At 37.9% G+C, this 12313-nt stretch overlaps 1 protein-coding gene across 1 annotated transcript in view; it reads right to left on the reverse strand.

The window, feature by feature from the left end:
* FRY (FRY microtubule binding protein) overlaps positions 1 to 10487 on the reverse strand; it is a 230379-nt gene extending 219892 nt beyond the window's left edge. Inside the window, exon 1 of the mRNA XM_026087808.1 lies at positions 10453 to 10487. The gene's annotated coding sequence lies outside the window, so the exon portion shown is untranslated. The remainder of the gene's footprint in view (positions 1 to 10452) is intronic.
* Positions 10488 to 12313: the final 1826 nt, after the last annotated feature.

The raw sequence follows: 12313 nt of genomic DNA on the forward strand, positions 1-12313 counted from the left end.
TGGAGTAGCAGCTGCCTCCAAAGCAGGCAGAAATTGAAACTACTTCTCCTGTGCAAGAGCACAGGGGTGTGTGTGGGAATTTAGTGCAATCTTTTAGAGCAGGTGTCACACACCCCACACCGTTGACTGGCTGGGAATTGATAGCTCTTTCCCGCCTCACTCCCTCACACACGTACAGGAAGTCATGGCTTGCCACTTCTTGTCCACTTACTTCATCGCATGCAAGTTATCAGAAAGGGAGCTCCAGCTCACTCCTGCTTGCAAAACTTGCCTACACCACGCTGTGCTAGTAGGCAGCAAGCCAAAAGTCTAAGGCATCGTTTGCAGAATTTAAATATTCAGGGCCGTATTCTGCTGTTACTGGCATCAAATAGCAACTGTTTCCCTTTAAAAAGTTCCTCCGTTTACAGCAAGACTGGTTACTAAAGTCAAACCTATAGTGCCAGCCTAGGAGTACTTCTTGTTTACTTATCCCTATAGTGGACATAGAGGACCTGATTTTTACAAGTTCAATTGTACAATATTAAACTTCTGTAACTTTATTTCTAGCACTTATTTTGCATTTGAACACTATTAATAAGCTCTTCTTATTGCACCTAACACTACAATGTTGTAGGACACTTTCTTTAAATAAAATAAATGATTTTTCTGTGTACACACACACATAAATTGTCCCTCTCTTTTCACCTGCCCTTTCATTAGGAGTACTGGTTACTCATGCTTTGCCAGTGGTCCAGAATTTGAATTCCATGTTGCAAAAAACTAGGTTTCCAGAATTCTTATGCAGGAACCCAAACAAGACATTTTCCTCACAAGTCCYATATATCTTTAGCTACAACTGACATCTCTGAGATTTGCAGTAAGCAAAGCATTGCCTGGGTAAAGTGAGAGGGGTTGAGGGAAAGTTCCTCTACACAGGTTCTTAAACAGGGCTTTACAATCACGAGCTCCTTTGATATTTCAGTGAAAGGGTGACAGGTAGAAAGCGATGAATGGAAGACCTGCCTGAATTTTAAATGTGCATTTTCATTTCTTTTTTCATGCTCAGAGATAAAAGCTGACAGTCAGTACACGGGAGAAGTGTAAAAAATAGGAAAATGGAAAGGATGTGAGGACACTCAGTCTCCAAACCACAGGAAATAGTGGCCAACGGCAAGTAACAGAGTGCTGCCTTGGGCAGTCCTATCTGTTTTAACGGTAAATGAAAAGCTCTAAATTCTTAAAGACTGCCAAAAGGAAAAAGTAAAACAAATTATTAAAGGGAGAATAAAATTCCCTATCCAAACTTATTTGAATTCAGAACAATTTTTATCTTCTTTTTCCCAAGATGTATCAGGACCTAACTGGTTTTAAAGCACAACCTTTATAAATAGTGCCATTAAAAGCTCATGATTTTATCTACTATTTTCCCTCTAACATTTTAAAACATGAGTCAGATGACAGGATGACATCCAAATCATGACTGAAACGTTGTGCCTGGACACCACTGGAAAAAAACTATGCTGTGTTACTCTGCTACAAATCTAACACAGTTTATTTAGATAGCCTGTATTGCCATTGCTTCATTTAAGGGAGGGCGCCTGTGTATTTTTATAGATGTGACTAATAAACCGTACAGATGCAAACTGACTATTCCATTTTCCTATGATTATTCAAGTTAGGATGCTAAGTGGTCACAGCTATTATAATACAAGTAGAACAAAAATCAATTAGAAAAATGTTTTAAAATTTTGGACGAGATTCCATGCAGCTATGTACTGGCCCGAGTTTCCTACAATTAAGAGTAATTCGACAATAATTAATTTGTGAGTATGACAGCAGATGCATTTCAAAACAATATTTAAGTAGGACACATTATTAGCAGAAGAGAGCAGCTGCTCCCCCATGGCAAACTCTGTAATACAGGTAAAAGTGGCAAAATAGATCATATGTTTAACAGATGCTCCCTTTTGGGATTGTGTTCCTGAAAGCGTCTCACTGGCACAAAGCTGAAGTGACCCAAGGCTCATGAGAGAAACAGCATTCTGTTTTTTTAAATCACATATACTATTGTATGCAGAGAAAATAAGAGGAAAAAAAAAATCACTTGCAACAAAAGAATCAAAGGGGAGGGTTACTTTCCCAAGCATCAACCATGCAACTGAAATTTTAAACTAAGATTATGTAATCTAACTAGTGACAAGTACAAAAACAACTGAGAAGAGTGTAGCACGTGTTAAATGAACATGTCAAGCCTCTGGAGGTGTACAGGAGAAAAAAACCTGCAATAACCTAGTTTAAGTCCAACACTCGCTGCAATAAGTACGTTTTAAAACACCTGTTTGCAGTGACTGTAAACATCAATCAACACATACATCAGCTTTCAAGAAAAGGAAACACCCGTCCACTCCTACTGTCTTTTACAGTTATTTCTATGCAAGGCTTCAAAACTTTATTTTGCATAAGTGCAATTAAGAGCTTAGAAAAAAGCTTGCCAAGGTAGATAAATTCTGCAACACCCTAAAACACAGCAAGACTCTGACTGAATTCTTCCAGTAATTAATTCCTCAGTCCAGGAAGCTACATGAACATTATCTTCCTCCTGTCTCTTACAAATTCACATCCACATTTTCTAGCCCCCCAAATTAAGGAGAGTGAAAAAATACTGAGGAGGAATATGTTTTTCAGCTAGATTGTAGGTCATTTAAGGTTTTTAAGACTGCGGGTCATAATTCTGAAGATAATCTAGTTTCAAAGATATTCAAATACAGAATATGCAGCTCTGGTGTAGTATACTCACAGACCTCGAATAAGCTGTAATTTTCTGGCATTTCAGATTAGTTTCAAGACGTATTTAAAGAACTAATACCTGTGATAGCATACAATACCGTAAGTTGGTTTATTTCTGGGAAGTCAAGTTGTTACCAGTCCCTAGGACAGACAAAGATGAAAAATACATTCCTAAACACTTCTGCAATTATGAAAACATCCAAGAAAAAGAGGTAATACTATAGAAACTATTTTCAGCAAGACATGTAACCATGAGATAGGTGCTTCAGTTAATTTGCATTAGTACCCTTACATTTTTTGTAGTCAAGCACTATTGAAATGTTAGCATTATAAATTTAGCTAATAAAGAGACTTCTGCATTTAAGAACAACCTTCAGCTATGTAAGTGAGAAGTATGATATTGAGAAGCAGACCTATGCATGGAGCTTCACASTGTTGACCACATCATTTCTTTCTTAGGTAGAGACAGTTATTTGGGTTTTTCCTTCTAAGTCCTTACTCAAACAGCAGTACAGTTGGAAAACAGATCTTATAGCATAGAGTATAAATGTAACTCTACCTGAATAAATAACCTGAGATTCCTTTGCTTTCTACACAGAATGGAAACACACAGAGAGATGGAGGAATTTCAGAGCACATTTCAGAAGAGATGAGATTCTCAAATAAATTGTGTTTCTCAAGTATAAAGAGTAAGATACATCTGCTTGTGTAGAACAGAATACAGCACAAGAACAAAAGATAAGTGTAAGTGAGGGTCATTTGGACCAACTGAAAACTCAATCAATGGAGATCTTGCATCATCTAAATGCTTCAAAAAAATACTAAAAAGTTTTGGATCCACAGGATTCTTAACATAACTCACACTTAACTAACACCCACCTCAGTTATCAATTATAACTGAAGATTTGTGAGCCATATTTTTTTTATAATACTGTATATATTCTTTATATTATACAATGAAAATTTTTTAAAAAATGAAGTACTAATCAGATGTCTTCAAAAAATATACATATACCATATCCACAAGTTAAGTAGGTCATAACATTTTCTAGAAAAGTAACAGGCTTGCCTATTAACCATAGGAAGACCTGCCATGCATGATATTTTGAGGCTTCATTTACATTGTGCAGCCTCTCCCAGTAGAACTACATTAATACAGATGCATGAACAGAACTCCCTACTCTAGGTGTTGTATATACAAACAAAAGAGAGAGGATTTCTCTCACCTAACTGTAGACATTCAAAGGTTAAGTTGCCTAAGTCTAAACCCCACCTATAGTTAAAAGAGAGAAGGAAGGCAGAATTCATCTCAACCTAACATAGGATAGGGGGAATTGCTCTCTGGAATTGCATTTCTTTTTCCATATTTCTTTTTCTTTTTCCACCACAGGCTTTTACTTAGACTTACAATTGCTTAAGCTTTAGATGGTCATAAATGTCAGATGAGAGGAATGCCACTTCAAGACTTTCTGCAGTACAGTCATCATGAGTGAAGTAAGATAAGCCAACAAAAATTCTCTTCTCCCAGCGTAGTTGCTATGCTGGCAAGAGCACAGATGTGAGCTCAATGTTGCCAGAGCTTGTGAATTTTTTCTGCCCTAAGCAGAGGGCAGGAGCAGGTCTTCCTCTCATTATTTGTTTATATAAATCCCAAGCTATATGTATCATTATTTTAATTGGGAATAGCAAACTCATGGGTGGACATTCTTTTATGGTCAGACTACTTAATAAATAGAGGCATACAGTCTAAGGGAATGATTCAAATGGATTTTATCTTCCAGTATCTACGACAATGCTGAAGAAACTGGAAAGATTATAATAAGATTTTTTTAAGTAATTCTGGATTTTCCTACTTAAGCATCAAGTTTATTCAAAGTTGGGAACTGCGTCACTCTGAATAACTGCCCCACTAGGATGGAAATATTTTCCTATCAAACCTTCAAAAACGCAGGTGTCAAGCTCTCTGCTGCTATGATTGAGATTATACCAAAATTTGCCATCTTCATTAGCTAGTGTACATCAACACCCATATTAGCCAACACGTGTGTGTGTGTGTAAATTTACATACAGAAATCCACTGAAAAACTGATCCAAATCTTTCAGCAACCTTAGCTGAAATTTTTTAGCTCTGTTTCTGGAAACACAGAAAGTAGGTCAGCATATATCCTAAAATAGCACATCACCACTGAGAAAGAATTCACTGGACTATCTCTGGACTTTTTAGCTCATTTCTCTATAAGGAAGAAACGGAGAATGAAAGCATTTTCCCTCATTCTACTATATAGAGGACCATGTACAAGAAAAATTGTTTACACTTAAAAAAAGCATGCCAATCAGCCATCTACATGGGGAAAATGTTATCTGTTTTAATACAAGCAAAATAGCATTGAGTGCAACCATTTAAGCTTTATCTAAATTTAAGCAAGGGAATAGCCAGTAAATTTAAAATGTGTTCAAAATGTTGTACTGGATATGTATCACATCCTGTTTCCTGCACATCTTGTTCCTTGTATCAAAAATCTATTCAGCAAAACATTTACTTTGCAAATAAGGGCATACTTTCTGTGATTTTGTTGTTCATCTGACTTTATGACTAAATTTTTTTTTTTTTTAAAGTATTTGCTGTAAATTATTTCAATAAGAACTGTTGTCTGTTTTGTGGTATCTTACATGCTATGTATAATACAATACAAAATATTTTCTTTAATATCAGATGCAGATCTCTCACCTTTTCCTTCTTTTTAAGAAAGTGAAAAGGTGAAAGCAAAGAACAGTTAACTTAAACACTCAGGTTTCATACATTTTACAGTTATATAAATTCCAAAGAACTCTTCTGGGTTGAATATTGACAAACTCCTCCTTCCATAAACTGTTATAGTACCTCAACATTAAAAGAAAAAAACCCCACACTATTAACAAAATAATTAGGCAATATTAAATGATGCATATCACCTGTAAGGTTATTGACTTTATTCAAGTCAGTAACAATACTCTTGACCATGACTTGATGAATGATGCTGATCTGTTTCCCASAACAGAGATTTCAAGCTAGAACACACATATATTTAATTGGGAAACAATGATATTGCCTCTCCCAAATTCCAAGTGTCATTCTTCATTCAGATCTCTGCACTAGGTTAAAATGACTGGTCAAAAGGTACCAAGCGTTACATAAAAAACACTGAATTTAAAAGGTCATACTACCAAACAGCAGGAATCTCTAAAAATAGCAGAAAAATTCTTTTTTTTTTTTTTTCTTTCTTTTTTTCAGCAAAGGGCCTGAGGAGGACTGAATGGATCTTGCAGGTCAACAACTGGTTGTGCAGCTGATGTCGGCAACAAGGCTTCCATTTCCACAACTGTGGGATGCTCTTCAAGGACTAACAGCTGCTTGGTAGAAATGGGATCCACCTGACAAAGTGGGGCAAAAGTATCTTTGCCAACAGGCTGGCCAACTTGGCAAGGAGGGCTTTAAACTAGGAATGATGAAGGAGGGAGAGAATGATCAAGGGTCAAGTAAGGAATGGCTTGGTGGGTGAGGGGTAAGTGGGGGATGATCTTTACCATGACTTTAAGGCTTTTGCCACCGTCTCCTGTAACACGCTCATAGACAAGCTAATGAAGTGCAGGCTAGATAAGTGGTCAGCGAGGTGGATTGAACACTGTCTGAAGTGCCAGGCTTAGATAGTGTGATCAGCAGCACAAAGTCCAGCTGGAGGCCAGTCACTAGTGGTGTCCCCCGGGGGTCAATAATGGGTCCAATACAGTTTAACATCTTCATTAATGATGGGGACAACGGGACAGAACGCAACCACAGCAATTTTGGAGGTGATACAAAACAGGAAGGCGTGGTTGATGCACCAGATGGTTGTGCTGCCATTCAGAGGGACCTCGACAGGCTGGAGAAATGAGCAGACAGGAACTTCATGAGGTTCAGCAAAGGGAAGCACCAAGTCCCACACCTGGGGAGGAACAACCCCACACACCAGTACAGGCTGGAGGCTGACCTGCTGGAGCGCAGCCCTGCAGAGAAGGATGTGGGGGTCTTGGTGGACARCAGGTTGACCATGAGCCAGCAATGCGCTCTTGGGGCAAAGGCGGCCAAGAGCATCCTGGGCTGCATTAGGAAGAGCATTGCCAGCAGGTTGAGGGAGATGACCCTTCCCCTCTACTCGGCCCTGGTGAGGTCACATCTGGAGTGCTGGGTCCAGTGCTGGACTCCCCAGTACAAGAGAGACCTGGGCATAGTGGAGCAAGTCCAGTGAAGGGCCACAAAGATGAGTAGGAGACTGGAGCATCTCGCGTTATAAGGAGAGGCTGCAAGAGCTGGGACTGTTCAGGCTGGGACTGATCAGGGGGGATCTTATCAATGTGTGTAAATATCTGATGGGAAGGTGTGAAGAGGATGAGGCCAGACTCTTCTCAGTGGTGCCCAGTGAAAGGACAGAAGGCAATGGGCACAAGTTGAAATGCAGGAATTCCATTTGAACACAAGAAAACATTTCTTTATTTTAAGGGTGATTGTACACTGGCACAGGTTGTCCAGAGAGGTTGTGGAATCTTCATTCTTGGAGTTATTCCAAACTTGACTGGATAAGGTCTTGAGCAATCTGCAGTTTTAGACTCTGCTTTGAGCAGGTGGGTTGAATTAAACCATATCCAGAGGTTCCTTCCAACCTCAGCTATTCTGTGATTCTGTAATATCATTCCAATCCTGTTTAAATACCTCATCCACCAGTTTTTGATCTGCACATTGAAATACTATAACCCGTTCTTTCTAGTGAACCTATTCTTTCTTTCAAGTGCACGTATATATGTATGCAGTTTAGGCAATTACAGAACGGGACTCCTCCAAGTAGCCAGGTTGTAACACACTAAAAGTCTCTCCAAAAAAGGACAGCAAAGACTGAGAACAACTTCCTAAACCTATAGCTGCTAGGATCTGCAATTGTGTTTGACACTCAATAAACCAATGCTTGCTAACAGAACTTAAGTTAAAATTAGGCGCCTCATACGTAACACAGAATTCACAATCAACTGAGTGAGGAAATAGAGTTTTAAAAATTAAGTCAAATCACTAAAAGAAAATAAAATGGCTGAGTTTAAATCCTCCACCTTGCGAGATTTTAAAACTCTAACCTAGCAAATAAAGCAAATAATTAACCATATGTTTAATTGCCTTCTTAGATTACTGCCACATAGCTTGTCACATGGCTTGGTGTGTCTTAGGTGAAAGTTTTCATTCTTTATTTTTGAAAACCAAAGGCACAGAACTGGTTGAATTCAGTTTAGAGCTGGCCAAATATACTCCTAAAAATATCATCAGATCATATAAATCACAGAGAAGAATTTTAGAATTCAGTATAAAAATAAATGAGGAAAAAACAAAGCGATTATGTTTATGAGGAGCAACAGATCTATTACCTTTAGCAGTCTCTTGCTGATGCCAGCAATATGTCGTTCTCCAAGACCTCAGACAACGACAGGCTATTCAGCCTATGGTAAGCTAACAGAATCACATTCTTCAAGCTTCAGTGCTCCTAATTTTTCTGATACATCTCCAGGGTAATAATAATAAAAACCTGTTCTAGTTACATGGAACTAAATAACTGGGGAACTTCATGCTCTAGGATTTCTTTCTTTCTTTTTTTTTTTTTTAAAGACTGTGACAAACCTCACAAGAGCATATCATGTCACTTAGCCTCATCTCCCTTTTAAAAATAAAGAATCATCAATATGCTTGCGTAGGCATGTAATTCCAACCATAAATCCAAGGACATTTTACAGGACACCTGCTATCATGCCAAATTTGTATTCATTGGTTGGTAAGCCTGCTGTGATGGATAACACTCATTCAGAGGCCAGTAGTTTGACTGCCGAGAGGTTGTATCTTCTTAAACTGCTTCTTTGTGAAGTATAATCACAAAGCATGTAGTACAATCACAGTTGTTTCAGAGCATAGTCAAACAGGTAAGCTACTCCAGAAATAGTCAAGTCTAATCTTTTTTGAGTTTGCCTGATAGGGACATAGGAGGTACTAGAATTACAGTCAAGAGGTAGCCTAGGAAATGGTGCTCTCATTTCCCAGCTGAGAGCCCGTAACTACATATGGGTAGTGTCTCCAGACCAGAGTCATCATGCGTTCCCTGCCAGTTCACATGGCACAGCAATACATGCTCAATTTTGTCACTATAGCATTGGTCCACTCCTGTGACTGTATTACTTCATATGGGTTAGATGTCTCCCTCATGCCTCATTCAGCAACTGACACATGAATTTCAGGATGTTACGATGCTATAGCAGGTTAAAATTGTACATGCTACTGTAGAGATGTGTCCTAGAGCCCCACCACAAGTCAAACTGAACTTGCAGACTCAGCCATACGGAGACGTCCCCCTATCAGCCTGCATGCACACAGGCCTGTTGCACGGAACAGCTTATCTTTAAACAACAAAAATCACCATCTCCATAATGGTCATACAGTTTTAGAATACATATCACACCTGTACACAGCACAAATATTTCCATCTACTTGTTTTGATCTGCACTGTCTTGGATAAAAATAATGACTATATCGGAATAAATTAAGCATTGGGAACAGTAATTGTCCCTATATACCGAAACAATCACCTAAAAGTCTAAAAAAAGGCCAAAATAGAAACTTTGTATTTAAACAATCAACAAAGAAAATAACTACTCAGTCTGCACAGTCTGGGGCCTTGTCAACAAGCTTTATAGTACTGCTTTTTAAAAGCAAGATAAAATATTTCACTCTTCAGTGGAATAGAATTTGGAGCACTATGGAAGCAAGTGCTCTAAGAGAAACACTGCTAACTATATAATTGACTGTGACTGATAGCTAATTACAGGGCAAAATTAACTGACTCAAAAAAAATTTTTTTTTTTTTTAAATGACAGACTAGCTAGAGCTTAGTAATGATAGGTTAAAACCTATCCAACCTCTTTCTAATAGGGGAAAAAAAAATTTTCTGTTGTTCAAGGGAAGGGCAGTGATGAATTACTCATGTTCCTTTCTATTTTTCCCCCCGTATCCTTGAGATATAAATACACGCTAGCAATTGCAGCCATTTCAGATACTTAGTAAGTAGGCATACAAAATGCTTATTCATCTGTTTTCATGTACCAACATTTACAAAACCAAATATAGCCAACTGTATTCTGTAAGGCATTTCAGTCCCAGGAAGGCAGTAACTGAAAAGTTGCACCGTATCAAATTAGTTAAAAAACACACATTTCTTCAGCTCATGGTAATGGTTTGCCAACTGTCATGAACATTATGATAAAAAGTCCATAAATACTTGTACTAAAAATGTGTACACAATCTCATGTTGCATGTGACAGTCTTAACACAGCTTTGTAACTCATACTTAAAGTGAGGTCACACAAATAATCACCAAAAGCAGTCATTGTCAAGTGTTTAAATTCATGCACACAATACTTTTAGTAAGAACTACACATAAGCTTTGAAATCCAATTAACGTAATATGTTTTATATTTTCATCTATGCAAAATGGTTTTTAAATACTTACTGAAAAATGGTTAACAGTTGCCACATTTATTCAGTAAACACATTCATTAAAAAATAAAATTCCCTATGAATCTTGCTAACGGAAAAATCTCTTATAAATCCAGAAAAACTAGATATTTAAAACAAAGCCTTACCTTTCCCTGAAGCAACAGTTTCCAATAGTGATCTCTGCTAATGCTTTAATTTTGCAATGTAATTTTCACAGTTTTCTAGTTCAGGCAGAGATGGGTTAACTGTAAGCAGTATGGATGCTATCTTGCTTGCTTCCTGGAGACCAGTGTTTTGCATTGTGAGCCGTCACAACTACCTACGGAAAATAACAGTTGTCTTAAACTTCAGTCACCTGGACAACAGCACGATACATCACTACTCACAGTTTAGATTAAACAGAATCCAAGTCTTGAAACATGACCTTAAAAATTGTATCTATCAAACATTTCATAATTTTTGCTGTTAAAAGAATCATCTTTCTAACATACTTTCTAACAAGGAATTCATGTTCTTGTATACAGACATAAAACAAGTAGAAAAATTTTATATATAAATATTGTAATTTTTTTTAATTGCAACCTGTCTTCACACCGACAACATGAATAAGACTTTTTTTTCCTTGTAGATTTCTGGTCAAAACCAAAAACAACAGCAAAACTGGAGCTGTGCTGTAATTCCTCAAACAGAAGTAAACAGAGCAGTGCCCTTGGAAAATAAGCGTTGAGGGCAGGAATCTACTTTTACTATTCAGGTCTATCTCCATGGTTCCTATTAGAACAGGAAACAGATCACATTTCTATTTGGTGCAAACAACAGGCATCTGGCAGCCAAGTTTTTAATTCAGTCTAATATCAGCTTCAGCCTCAGAAACAAAAGTTACTCACCCATCACCATTCTTTGATACAGGTTGTGTACATTTGCTCTTAGGCCATATGGAAGCAGCACAAAGCTAACATTGTAAGTTTTTCTTCACTGTACTCACTAAAATCTTTCTCATCCCCCAAAGATCCCTACGCAGGGATTGCCTTTGGACCACAGGTCTACTCACATTGCACATCTGGCTCATACCTTGGATTCCACAGTCACAGTACCAGAGGAGCACAAGGTTGTCTCCAGTGCTCTTACTAACTGAGCAACACATCCATTGTATTATGACATACTATTATCAGTGTGTCCTTCTAGGTTTTAATTCAGTCTCAAAATAAACAAGAGCTATTTATCAAATATTATCAAATCCAACTTGAATTCTGTTACTGTGAAGACAATTTGAATGTTCTCTAAGTTCAGGGAATGAAGACACTAAATAGATGTGTGACATGCATAAGAGATCTTTTTTGCTCCAGGAAGCCAAATACCTAGAAGCCAAAAGCTTCGCAGGATGAAAAGAAAGTATCCTATACTTAAGGAAAATACATCTGAACCCACACAGCATATTTGTTTTCTTAACTGGTGAGCCAGCAAACTGCTTAGACCAGTCCTTTCATCAACTTACAGAATAATTTAGTTTGGAAGGGACCTCAGAAGGTTTTCTGATCCAACCTCCTGCTCAAAGCTGGGCTAACCTGAATATTAGCTAAGGTTGCTCAAAGCCTTGTCCAAAGTTTTGGATGCCTCCAAGGACAGAAATTTCACAACCTATCTGGACAGCTGTAGTGCTGACAGAATAGCCTCTTGAACAAACTATCTCAAACTGAATACTCTAGATCCATGACAGCAAACAGGAGAGTAATTCCAAAAACATTACTTGATGCCAATAGGTGTAGCCCAGTAAAATGTTTGACTGGGCACTTAATTAAAAGACCTACTGATTCTAGTATTCTAGTGAATGGTATTTTCTGCTGTCTCATAAGCTGGGGTTTTACAACCCTCTCTCCTCTCCCAACCCTTCCCTTAACAACACAACCTCCCCCTTACTATTTTACCATGTATTTACCACATACTGCTTTACCAAAGACCTATACATTTTTATCTTTTTGGTGTTCTTGTCCTTCTGGAAAGTCCTTT

This window comes from Apteryx rowi, unplaced genomic scaffold (assembly GCF_003343035.1).
Source record: "Apteryx rowi isolate R43461 unplaced genomic scaffold, aptRow1 scaffold_735, whole genome shotgun sequence".
In the NCBI taxonomy this organism is placed as follows: domain Eukaryota; kingdom Metazoa; phylum Chordata; class Aves; order Apterygiformes; family Apterygidae; genus Apteryx; species Apteryx rowi.